The sequence below is a fragment of the Calonectris borealis genome, chromosome 22 (assembly GCF_964195595.1).
Source record: "Calonectris borealis chromosome 22, bCalBor7.hap1.2, whole genome shotgun sequence".
Lineage (NCBI taxonomy): Eukaryota > Metazoa > Chordata > Aves > Procellariiformes > Procellariidae > Calonectris > Calonectris borealis.
In genome coordinates, this window is record NC_134333.1 from 3,436,601 (window position 1) to 3,449,244 (window position 12,644).

Sequence of the window (12,644 nt, forward strand, 5' to 3'; positions counted from 1 at the left end):
ACTCATCATGCAAGTTGTAGATGAGTCAAGGAGAGGTGCTCTGCTGGAGCTCATACACACCCTGGGAAAGTGATAGAGCAGTTAATCCTCGAAACAATTTCCAAGCACATGAAGGACAAGAGGTGATTGGTTGTAGTCAGCATGGATTCACCAAGGGAAAGTCATGCTTGACCATGCTGATATCCAGCTACAATGAAATGACTGGTTTGGTGGACAACAAAAGAGTGGTGGTTATAGTCTACCTTGACTTCAGTACGGCTTTCTGCACTGTCTTCCATAGGATCCCTCTAGAGAAGCTGTTGAGGTACAGACTGGATGAGCAGACAGTGAGATGGATTGAAAACTGGCTGAACAGTTTTCAGCCAGTGGGTGATGATTAGTGGAATAAAGACTAGTTGGGGACCAGTAACTAGTGGTGTCTGCAGGGGTCAATACTTGTTCCAATCCTGTTCAACATCTTAATTAAAGGTCTAGATGACAGGGCACAGTGTACCTTCAGCAAGTTCACAGTTGACACTAAGTTGAGAAGAGTGGCTGGTACACCAGGGGATCATGCTGTTATCCAGAGGGACCTCAACAAGCTGAAGAAATGGGCTGACAGGAACTTCCTGCAGTTCAACAAGGGGAAGAGCAAAGTCTTGCACCTGGGGAGGAACAACCAGTATGTGCTGAAAACCACCCAGCTGTAAAGCAGCTTTGCAGAAAAAGACCTGGGTTGTCCTGCTGGACACCAAGTTGACAATGAACTGGCAATGTGCCCTTGCCTCAAAGAAAGCCAACAGTGTTCTGGGCTGCATTGGGAGCAGTGTAGCCAGAAGGTCAAGGAAGGTGGTCATTCCCCTCTATTCAGCACTGGTGAGGTCACTCCTGGAGTACTGGGTCCAGTTCTAGACTCCCCAGTACAAGGGATATATGGAAGTACTGGAGAGAATCCAATGAAGGGGCACAAAGAGGATGTATGGACTGGAGCATCTCTTCTATGAGGAAAGGCTGAGAGGGCTGGAACTGTTCAGCACAGAGAAGAGAGTGCTCAGGGTGGATCTTATTAATATATCTAAATACCTGAAGGGAGGGTGACAAGGCAAGGGAGGCAAAGAAGGGAGGCAAAGAAGACAGAGCCAGTCTCTTCTCAGAGGTGCCCAGTGGCAGGACCACAAGCAATGAGCACAAACTGAAACACAGAGGGATCCATCTGAACATCAAGAAACACTTTCTCACTGGTGAGGGTGACCAAGCACTGGCACGTGTTGCCCAGAGAGGATTCTCTCTCCTCGGAGATATTCAAAAGCCATCTGGACATGGTCCTGGGGAACCTGCATTAGATGGCCATGCTTCAGAAGGATGGTTGGACAAGGTGGTCTTCAGAGGTCCCTTCCAACCTCAACATTCTGTGATTCTCCAAAAGACTTTTTATGAAATAACTTTTCCCATAGTTTCCAAGCCCTTCCAGGATAACAGAAAAAGGATGCTTTCAGTGCATACCCATGATCAAAAGCCATAGGGGAGGCTTTTAAATTTTTAGTCAGTACTGTTCTGTTGTAGACCACTTTCTGCATCTTCCAAAGGAGCCTTGGTTTCTATTATCCACTTCTGCTTGTTCCTGGTGATAGAATGCCACTCTATGACAATCTTTTTAGGGCCATCACTGTCTGGATTTACACCATAACCCAACACAAGATCCCTCAGTGATTCAAAATTGATTTTTCCTCTGTTTACTGCATTTAGAGTGATGCCTTTAACACTTTCCTTCAGACTGCAAATAGCTGTAGGATTTGGGGCCTGCTGACACAAACTCCACAACATGCTCATCTGGTGGACATTTGCCCGTCAACTTGCCTAAGTAGTTGCCAAGCAGGGAGGTCCCAGTCCCCCAGATGACTCACAGATATCATAGAGTCTGTGTCAAGATAAAGGCAATGGTCTTGCAGGGAACCTAAGAGATTGTAAAGCTTTAGGTGTGCGTATGCTGTTATGAAGCAAGCTATAGAAATGTTATGTCATGTGCCCTTTGGCATGCTTGCATGAGACAGTTGCCACATCCTCGTCAATAAAGTCACAAGAGGACACATTGTAAGCTGGAGAAAAGAGGTAACCATACAAGTCATCTGGTTGTCTTATAATGTTTATGTTGGGTAGGCTGCATCTCTGTCCAAATTTTCGCCACAGAGAATTTTAGAAGTTTTGCAATTTGATGTTTTGCAGCGTTTTCTTATTAAGTTCAGGCCACAAAATGACATCTTATTTCCGCCTGTCATCTTTAACACACTGAGCTTTTTTGTCATCATCTGTGCACAAAGCTGGGTAGCCTGAAGCTTCATGCTTCTGGTGGAGGTAGAGTTTTAAATAGTCTGAGAAGAAAACACTCATGGTGGGGTGATGGACTCATGGCAGACTGCTCCTCACCCAACCTTGTGCTCTGCTTCCTCCCTGCCTTCTCTCCCAGGGGCACCTCCAGCCCAGAGACATGTACTGCTATGACCAGTGCCTGCCATGCCGGCCCTGTGGCCCGATCCCGCTGGCCAACAGCTGCAATGAGCCCTGTGTCAGGCAGTGCCAGAACTCCACCATCCTCCTATGGTGGTGACCCTGCCTGGCCCCATCCTCAGCTCCTACCTGCAGAACACTGTTGTGGGATCCTCCACCTCCGCTGCTGTTGGCAGCATCCTCAGCTGTGATGGAGTGCCCATCACCTCTGTGTGCTGTGACCTCTCTGGCATTTCCAGCCGCTACTGTGGCAGAAGGTGTCCCCCCTGCTAAATCTACTGGTGGCAGCCCAGACAAGGACTCCCAGGCACCCAGAATCTGATGCGAGACTGAGGACAGAGCTCCTGGCCATCGATTTCAGAGAGGCTGAGAATCCAGTGCTGTCCTTCCAAAGGAGGGCAGCTGGGGCTCTCTGAAAACATGGCCAAAGTCTAACTTCCTTGCCTTCCTCTCTCTCCCGTCTCTTTCTTGTCTTTTGTTCTTCTGGGCCATAAGACCCTCAAAGCCAACCTGGGGCATCTGATGGCCCCTCTCCTTCTGTGGAGCAGGCAGATGGATGGCCTGTGGGATCTCCACTGTGGGCAATGGACATAGATTTTCAGCAGCTGCTGGTGCTCTCCCTGAACCAGCAGCCTCCTCTAGAAGTGAACTCATTTCCCATCTAAGAGTCATTAAAGTTTTCTGCATCCCACCCTCTGCCTCCACATAATCCTTTTCTTGGTGGACATTGTCTCGAGTTGCCAAGAAAGAAAGGCATTGCCTTGGGTGGCAGGGGGTAAGGTGGGGGCACAAGCGGAAGAGGAATGTGAGGGTGGAACACAGGGCAGTGGGGCCCTTCCCGTCACTGTCCCTTGGAGCTGAGGAAGACATACTCAGCTCCTCCACAGCCAGTGGCGATCAAGCCCTCTATTCTGGCATCTCTGCTCAGATATGGCCTCTCGGCCTCAGAGCATGTCCTGCAGATGGGGAGGTTGACCACTGCTATCCCCTAGAGAGGAGCCTAGTGCTGCTGGAGCCTCTGAGAGCTCAGCAGCTCACAAACTTGTGCTGAAGGGAGTTCCTCCTGCTTTGGATAGCCCTGTGCTGGGAAAAGAGGCTCCATCAGAAGACGACCCCAAAGGATGCAGGAGTGATGCAGGGGATGGTGTGAGAAAAAGCCTTCAAAACAGCCACACCTTTTCCTCCTCATCCTCCTACCTGTCCCCAGAATGAGAAAGCATGGCCTGCACTCAAGGGCAAGGACAGCAAGGACAGGTCACCTATACATCCTCCATCCCCCAAACAGTTCCCTGCACAGCTCAGCGGTTACACAGATGAGCAGGTCTAAGGCGACTCACAGGTGGATATTGAAATCAGTCTGGCCAGGGCCACACACCAGGGCCCTCATGCCTCTCACACACCCCCAGCTCCCACCAGCCGTGCCTGGCCTTCCCCCAGACATGAGGAAGTTTTCACCATGGCAGCTCTTCTCCTAGAGGGGCCTGTTGCCCATGTCTGTCTGGTGGTCTGCTCCCCTACTGAGATCTTGGATAAAGCTGTCAGCCTGGTCTCACAGCAGAAGAAATGAGGCAGGGCTGGGGGAAGCCTACAAGGTAGAGCATGAGGAGGGCTACAAGGATGGGTAGAGTAAACTGGGCAGAGCAGGTCCTCCAGATCCCAGCACATGGCCACACAGCAACTGGAGGGTCCACCAGGTGGTTCTGACTATTATCCAAAGTTGTTGTAATCATGTAATCCAGGAAGGAGAATTGCCACATGGCACGTTATTTATGTTTTTCATCTTCCTTTGAACTGTGACCTCTGAGGGACACATCCCGGCGCAGGTACGCTAAGAGACAGGACTTCAGGAATACCTGAAGAAGCAATGTGCACTAGAGAAAACCATAAAGCAAAGAGCAGCAGCAAGGAACCATTGCACAAGCGGTCCCAACCTCCTGCATTGCCATCATGTCGCCAAAGCCATTGGGCAGAATAACCACATAACGCATGGTGAAAACGAGGGAACCTGAGACACTTCCACCACCTTCTTCTTCCTCTCAAGCCACTGACACTGTCCTCTCCTGGAAGAGGACCTTGCCCTGCAGATCCCTGGGTGCAGAGGGGAAGCAGCGCTGCCAGGGGACACCTCAGGGCCCCTTCCCCCAAGCTCAGCCTTGCCCAGACACATCCCCTCCCTCCCCTGGGTTGTTGCACAGCCAAGGAAGCTCCCTGCCCCAGGGTGTCTTGCACAGCACAGAGGTACAAGGCACTGTCAGAGACCTCGACTTCCTCCAGCCGCAGGAGGCTGTATTTCCCCGTGGTGTTCAGCAGCGTGGTGAGACGGCCATTGCGCTTGGGGCCAGCTGCTGCATGGTGTGAGATACGCTGTGGGGCTTGGCCTTTCCTCTGCTGGTACCAAAACAAGCCATAAAAGTTAGAGTCCTGGTATGTGCATGTTGTTTGGAAGGTGTCTCTCTGCGTCACTGTGACTTGTCCTTCTTGCTGGGTGACGGTGATCTGCCCCATGGTGCCTGGAAGAAAGCGAAGGTCAGCAGCTCTGCAGGGAAAGGCTCTGGGAAGCAAACCAGGAGTGGATGCAAAGCCCTGGTGGAGAAGGTTCCCTGTCCCTTGCCCTGCAGGAAAATCCTGAGGCCTGGGGACAGCCAGGTGGAGAGTGGTTCTGGGCAGGAGCTCGGAGCTCTCAGCCCAGCGTGGACCCTGAGGAGAGCTGTGCTGTGTCCCTGCCCCTGCTCCTACTGCCCAGAGGACCAGGGAACAGCCTGTCATGCCTGCCCTTTGTGTGCTGGGACCAGCAGCCCTCCAGCAGGTTGAGGGGCCCATGGAGCTACGGCAAAAAGATTCATCCTCCTTCCCCATCCCTGTCATCTCAGAGGGCTCCTAGGAACCTGAGTACACGCAATGCTGAGCTTGGAAATAGGAAGCCCTGGCTGAGTTGTCAACCAGGAGAAAACTGGAGGCCATAGCAGGTATGTGCCAGCCAGAAGGGCACAGCCTCAGGCATCTTATTAATGTTAATGTGATGAGAGCTTTAAAGTCCCTGTAAAAGCTTTGACAGGATTTCCTCATTTGTGGCGGAAAGAGAGAAAAGTGGGACTGCAGAAACAGCTGAGATCTCCTATGGTGACAGCAGGTGAATCAGAAGACAGAGGCAGAGAGAAATGGATCAAAGGGGAGAGAAAAGCTCGAGAAGGGTCTGAGGTCTCTCCTCTCTCTTCTCCTTTCCAACAATAAGAGCGTCTTGAGAGAACCGGTGCAAAGCCACAAATGTGAGGTGACATTTCCCAGAGTTTTCCTGTTATTCCCCACATGGACCCGATAAGACTGGTGAGGGTTTCCTGGGGGGAAGATGAAGTACGCATCGGTGAAAAGCCAGGACTTACCCAGCCGTTGCCCCAGGAAGGCAGCGAGGACGAGATATCCGAGGGGCATGCCGAGACCAACCTGCCTGTTTGCTGAGCGAGAGAGAGTCAGAAAACGAGAGAACAGAGCTGCCGGAAACGACTCTGCTGGGGGAGCAACGGAAGAAGCAGGGAAGAGAAAGGATCTGTTCTTGCTGTGCCTGAAATGCTCCTTCTGGGTTTCTCCCTCCTCCAGCAGCACCACCTGTGGCTCCCCCAGCCAATGGCAACTGCACATTTCCACAACGGGGGCCCTGGGGGCTCTGTACACATGTACAGGAAGATGAGGATTTCTGCATTTCTGCTAAGAGGAGAAATAGAGCCATGGTCCTCAACATGCAACCATCCTTGCTGACCCCAAGGCCACATCCCTGGGAGTCTCTCCTTCCTTGATGCTTGTGTCTCTGCTCGCAACATGTCCCGGACAATATCCAGATAGCTTTTGAATGCCACCAAGGATGGCGACTCCACAACCTCTCTGGGCACCCTGTGCCAGTGCTTCCTCACCCTCACAGTGAAAAAGGGGTTCCTGATGTTCAAACAGAATCTTCTGCATTCCAGTTTGTGCCCGTTGCCTCCTGTCCGGACAGTGGACACCATGGAGAAGAGCCTGGCTCAGCCTTCTTCACAGCCTGCCTTCAGATGTTTGTACACAGTGATGAGAGCTCCCCTGAGACTTCTCTTCTCTGTGCTGAACAGTCCCAGCTGATCACCGTATCAGAGATGCTCCAGTCGCTTCATCATGCCTGTGACACACAGTTCCCTAGTCAAAACACCCACCCCCCACCCTCTGGAGCCACAAGCACACCCACATTCGTGCATCCCTCAGATATCATCACAGGCCCCCAGCCCATCTCATGGCCCTGCCTGGAGCCTGGGCCCTCTTACCCAGCACCTGGGTCTCCCCCTTCTCTCTAGCTTGGCCAGCCTGATGATCACAAAGAAACAGATGCAGGCAATCACCCACTCATCTCACAGTCACCCCCACACTCTTGGATCTCTCAAACATTGCCATGGCTTGGTAATATCAGCCTGTGACATGTTTCTCCTTCTCCAGTTGCTGGCACCCAGACCTTGCTTACACCCCAGTCCCTCCAGCTGCTGGCACAGAGACCGACAGGTCCTGTGACCAGTGACCTCCTCTCCACTTGCTGGCACTTAGACCTTGCCACACACACCCTGGGCCATCCAGTTGCTGGCACCCAGGCCTACAATCCCCATGGCCATTGGTTGGTTGCCCAGTTACTGGCACCCACATCGCTCTTTCACACCAGTCTCCCCAGTTCCTGACCTCACGCATGGGAAGTCGCACAGAAGGATGGTTAAGAAAGGGTTTAATAAGAAGGCAGGGGGACTGTGGTGATCAGGCGCAGGGCTCATCCCAACAAGGGCACTGACCAGCCCCTGCTGAGGTGCAGATACCTCCTTTTATCCTTCCTCCTCTCTATTGCCTCCCCTGGCTCCTCCCCAGTCCCCCCTCTCCCCCCCACCTTTGACCCTTCCCCTAAGCATGCCTTAACAAGTGTTGCCTAGTCCTGCAGGACCCCCCTCAGACATCCCAAATCCTCAGGTTCCTCTTGTCACCTCTTGTCACTTACAAAGCTCAGCCTGACCCACTTCAGAGCCACACGGATAGTTCCCTAATGGCCCCTCAATTAGAGGCTGCAGAGCTCTGGTCTCCCTCCTTGTCTCCCTTATCACTTCCTCAGAGATTGGTGTCCCTGTGTGCTTTGTTTATCACTTTCCCTTTTACTTCTTCTTCCCTTTGAAAGGAAAAGGGACTTGGTCTGACAGCCTTAGTGAACCAGCAGCTCTCACCTTCCACATGCCCCGACAGTGGCCTCTGCTGAACTTGCTCAGGTGAGCGAGTTCCTCGGGACACTGAAGGGCTCCTGTCCCTAGAGAAAACTGGGTCTCTGGAGTCAAGGCTCTGGGAGGAAACCCCATGTTGAGCTCAGTCTTTGAAGTGTCTCCCTGCAACACCTGCAGCAATGCTAAGCCATGGCATTCCCTTTCCAGGACAGCGGAGATGTTACAAACATGAAGGAAAAGGGAAAGACTGGCCAAAAGTCCAACCAGTTTCAGATAAAAAAAAGCACTCGTGTCACAAAATGTCATTCTGGAATGAGTTATTTTACGTCCCCATATTCCAACATATTTACTCTTTGCTCTCCCAGATGTCCTGTGTTTCTTGCAAGATCCTGAACCCACCCTCACAGATGTTTGTGTACAGCTCAGCATGAAGACAGACCTGAATTCCACCTCCAGATGGGATCCAAATGTCATCATTCTTACCCCATCCAGGTGGGAATGGGACTTCTCATCCACCTTCCAGTACTTCACAGTGACACTTTTCTCCAGGGGCAGAGACAGAGTCTTCTTTTTCACCTCTGAAGGCCCCACTGCCAACAGCCACTGTCAGCCTGCTGAGGAGACATCACTCCAGTAATTAGAGCAGGTTGGCCTACACCATGGCTGCTTTTGTCAGGTTCCCCCACAGATGTTCTCCAGGGCCAGGTCTTTGCTTTCCAGAACAGTCTTAGCATAACAAGAGACGTGTGCAGAGAGGGACAAACTGGATCCGAGAACGGCAGCCACCAGCATCTTTCTGTTGGGCAGAGAACCCAGAGGGACTCAGGGACACAGGGACACTCCCCCAGCCAGGCACTGGTGAGTCCCCAGAGCTGAAGGAGAGTCCTGAAAAGCAGGGGGACAACTCAAGAGGTTGGACAGGGAATCTTGTCCAGTGCCTGGCTGATGGGTCTTGCTCACACGTTGAGGCTTTCACTGATCCCCAGATGCAGGGCTAGGAAGACATTTTCCCTCTTTGGGCTTCTTTGGCTAGGAGGTTAAACCGCAGGAGCAGTCACGTCTCCTACCAAGAGTCCCCTTCTCCAACAGTGGTCATTGGGGCATGCTGAGGAAGAGTAAGATCTGGACAAGCAGCTGGGATACTTCTCCTGAATACTCACTGCTTGTCCCGCTCAGTTTCAGGGCTCGGGGGTGTTCCTGAGTCTGCTGTGGCAATGCACCCCCGTGGCAAGGAAGGCCAACAGCGTGCTGGGCTGCAGTAGGAAGAGCATTGCCAGCAGGACAAGGGACCTGATCCTTCCTCCCTACTCAGCGCTGGTGAGGCCACCTCTGGAGTGCTGGGTCCAGTTCTGGGCTCCCCAGTACAAGAAAGATTTTGGAGCGAGCCCAGCGAAATGGTGCAGGGACTGGAGCATCTTCCCCATGAGGACATGCTGAGAGGTCTGCAGTGTTCAGCCTGGGGAAGAGAAGGCCCATGGGGGATCTTGGAGGTGTGTGTAAATAGCTGGTGGGAGGGAATGAAGAAGAGATTCTTCTGCGTCAGGCGCCCTGGGGACTCCACACCTCTGCCACCCTGCTCTGTAGGGTGAGAAATTAGAGTTGTTGAAGTGCTCAGCCCAAGGAAAGACCCCAAACTGTGACCCTCACTGTGTTCCAGGTTTGCAAGGACCAAGGGGAGGTTGTTCAGCAGTGGGAGGTTCATGTTTGGGCAGTCAGGCCACAGCTGGGCTTTTCTCAGCCCTCCAAGTCAGAAGGTGCTTGAGCATCCTCTCAGGCAGACATACCCTGGTGTAGAAGCGCTGCCTCTCAGCTCCAGGTCTCATGGCCAAAGGGGCCTGGGGCACCTGAAAGTTCCCGTAGGAGCCTGAAGGAAGAGATCAAGCAGTCTGCTGGCAGGCAATAGGAGGCTGCAGGCAGTTTTCCTGCTTTTTGCTCCTCCCGGAGATCACAGCCAGCCCAGCCAGCCCCCAGCCAGGGAGGAGTGTCCATGGTGAACTTCTCCTGCCATCCAGTGCCCAGCCAGAGGCAGGGGCCTGCACCCACCTCTCTCGGAGATGGAGACAGGCCCCTTCGCAGCCCCGACGTGCTCCTTGTGCCTCACCAGTGTCTGAGAGGAGGAAGAACCAAAGGCACCTAGATCCAGGTGTCTGACGCCCTGTGCCCACAGGGGTTTCTCTCCCTTCTCCCCAGACCACAGATGAGGCCCTTCAAGGGAAATGTCTCTGGGAACAGCACTGCTGTCAACGTCCCACCCAGAGACAGACACACGGCTGCTCGTTGGCAGGAGGACGTCCAGCACAACCCTCTTTACCGCAGTCTTCTCACTGACCCTCAGGGTAGTGTGACCGACCCCTTGTCTGGGGATGACGCCTGCCAGAAGGGTGAGGAGATCATCGCATAAACTGGGGGTGTTTCTGCCCACAGGGGGATCAGACTCCTTACGGGTGGAGTGAAAAAGTGTTTTGGGGTTGTGCAAGACATGGGGTGTTCAGGGGAAGGAGCAGAGACAGGGACAGGGAAGGACCGAGGCTGCGGGGCGCGGGGACTGCGGGGCTCGGCGGGGCCGGTGCCGGGGCCGGGGCCGGTGGGGCGGGGGAACCGCCCCGGGGCGGGGCGGGGCGGGGCGGGGCGGCCCCGGCGGGCGGAGCGGCAGCGCCCCCTGGCGGGCCCGCCCGGGGCTGTCCCCCCGCCCCCGACACACACGCCCGGCCCCGCCCGCGGCGGTTCGTGCCCGGCCGCAGCCCCGGCTCCTCTCCCCGTGTCTCCCACGGCGCAGTAATACACCGCCGCGTCCCCGCGCCGGGGCCGGGCGAGCCACAGGGCGCTGGACCGGCGGTCTGCCGCCACCGACAGCCGCCCCGGCGGCTCCTGCACCTCCTTGGACCCTTTAAGACCTCTCACGAGGAATTCGGGGCCTCGGCCCGGGAGCTGACGGTACCAGTTGATGACGTCGTAAGATTTTATGTTGGGGTGTGAGCAGTTGATGGCGATGCCGGTGCCCTCGGTGGTCTCTGCCGACGGCTCCTGCTGCACCTGGGCTCTGCCCGCAGCCACTGCCGAGAAAGGAGAAGGAAAGGCCAAAGATCACCCAAGATCGCCCAGCTCTGATGGCTCTTTTCCCAGAGAAACCGTCAGGAAGAGCGGCAGTGAGACAGAGCCAGACTGGAGCGGATGGGGACGTGTGCCCATCAACAGGGATGGAGAGTGATCCTGGTGTGGGTGTGTGGAGCAAGGGGAGAAGTCTGGGGGGGAATTTGGAATTGGTGCATGCAGAGATAGAATGAAAGTCAGGTGCATGGATGGATGGGTGGCGAGGGGTGAGGAATCAGGGGAGTTGGGTGTGTTACAGTGAAGGAAGGAGGGCTGAATTCAGAAGAAGAATAAATGCTGAATGCACAGGGGGATGAGAGGATGTATAGAATAACGGCATGGTGCAGGAAAGCAAACGTGCCTACAGGTATGAAGGAAGCAGAGGGAGAGATGAGAGAGGGGTCTCAGATAGTATGAAGGGGGCTTAGGGATGGTAGATGCCTGGAGAGAGGAGTCAAAAAATGGGTGAATAAATGGATAAAGAGGAGACAGGGAGAGGGGTTGTTACAGTGAAGGACAGAGGGCTATATTCAGGGCAATAAGAACTGCTGAATGCACAGGGGAAGGAGAGGGGGCATGGAAAAGCAGGGGTTCGTGCAAGAAGGCTCGTACCGACAGAGATGATGGAAAAATAGGGAGACCAGGAAGAGGGGACTCGGCGGGTTTGGAAAGGGGGACGAGAGATGGCAGAGAGGCAGGGAGGGGGAAAGAGACGTCGAAGAAGGAGAGGGAAGTGCTGGCGCTGGGCTCCCGGGGGAGCAGCCCGGGCACAGCCCCGGCCCCATCCACCACCGCCAGCCCCGCGCACCCAGGAGCACCGCGGCCAGCCCCGCCAGCCCTGCGCCTCGGCACCGCCGCATCCCGCCGCTCCGCCGCCCGCGCCTCGCTGCCCCCCGCCAGCCCCGGCTCTCTGCTCCGGCCGCGGCGCCTCCTCTCTGCCGCCTCCTCTCCTCTCCGCCGCCGCCAGCTCCGCCCCGGGGCTGAGCCCTGCGCCGGCGCCGCTCGGGGTCTCGCCCGGGCTGAGAGGGCTCGGTGGCTCTGCAGGGGCACAAGTTGCTCTCCCGGGGAATGGGCTCTCCCCTCCTCCAGCAAGGACTCCCCAGCAAGAATAAGGCTGCACAGCGCCGGGGGCAGCCCGGGGCAGCAGCAGGGCCCTGCCCCAGGAGATGGAGCAGCTTCCCAGAGCTGTCTCCGAGCTCAGGGGCTGGAAACAGCAGCCACTGGTGTCCTGCGGGTGGGCGTGAGGAGGGTGAGAGCCTCCCTTCAGCTGCCCCTCTGCAGTCCCAGCACCATGCCTAAAAGTGGTGTTGAGACAAAGGGGGTGTGAGGACACACGTGCCCATGGGTGTGCAGGGCTCAGGGAGGGCAGGGGTGGTGGGGACTCAGAGTCAGAATGTAGGTGAGAAGGGACCTCCAGAGGTCATCTAGATCACCGCCCTGCTCAGAACAGATCCCATTAGATCAGGTTGCTCAAGGTCACATTCTGTCCATCCTCAAACACCTCCCAGGATGGAGATTGCGCAATGTCCCTGGGAAACACGTTCCTGGGAGACACGAGGGCTGGTCCCAGACCCTTGAGGAGATCATTAAGGTCAGATAGGAGCTTCTAACTCTGCAGGAATTCTTTTTCTTTTCCTTGTAATATGGGGATTCTTTGGGGGGCTGTAGCAATGGGGATGTTCTCTAGTGTTTGTATTATCCTTCACACACAGACTTGAGACACGGAGAAGCACAATGTCTGGAAAGGCCATGACAGCTTCGACTCTGCTGTGATTTCTCTCCGTCTTACAGTGACAAAACTGCTGACTGAACCACTGCCAAACCCTTGAGCTCATGAAAGCTGATGGGACTGGCCAGTGA

General features: G+C 54.9%; 1 long non-coding RNA gene across 1 annotated transcript; it reads right to left on the bottom strand.

The window, feature by feature from the left end:
• Nucleotides 1–4,936: 4,936 nt before the first annotated feature.
• On the bottom strand, nucleotides 4,937–7,784 carry LOC142091635 (uncharacterized). The gene is made up of 3 exons (XR_012676870.1): nucleotides 7,701–7,784; nucleotides 5,865–6,628; nucleotides 4,937–4,994 (listed from the first exon to the last, which is right to left on the bottom strand). It is a non-coding gene; the product is annotated as an uncharacterized LOC142091635 (long non-coding RNA).
• Between the last annotated feature and the right edge of the window lie 4,860 nt (nucleotides 7,785–12,644).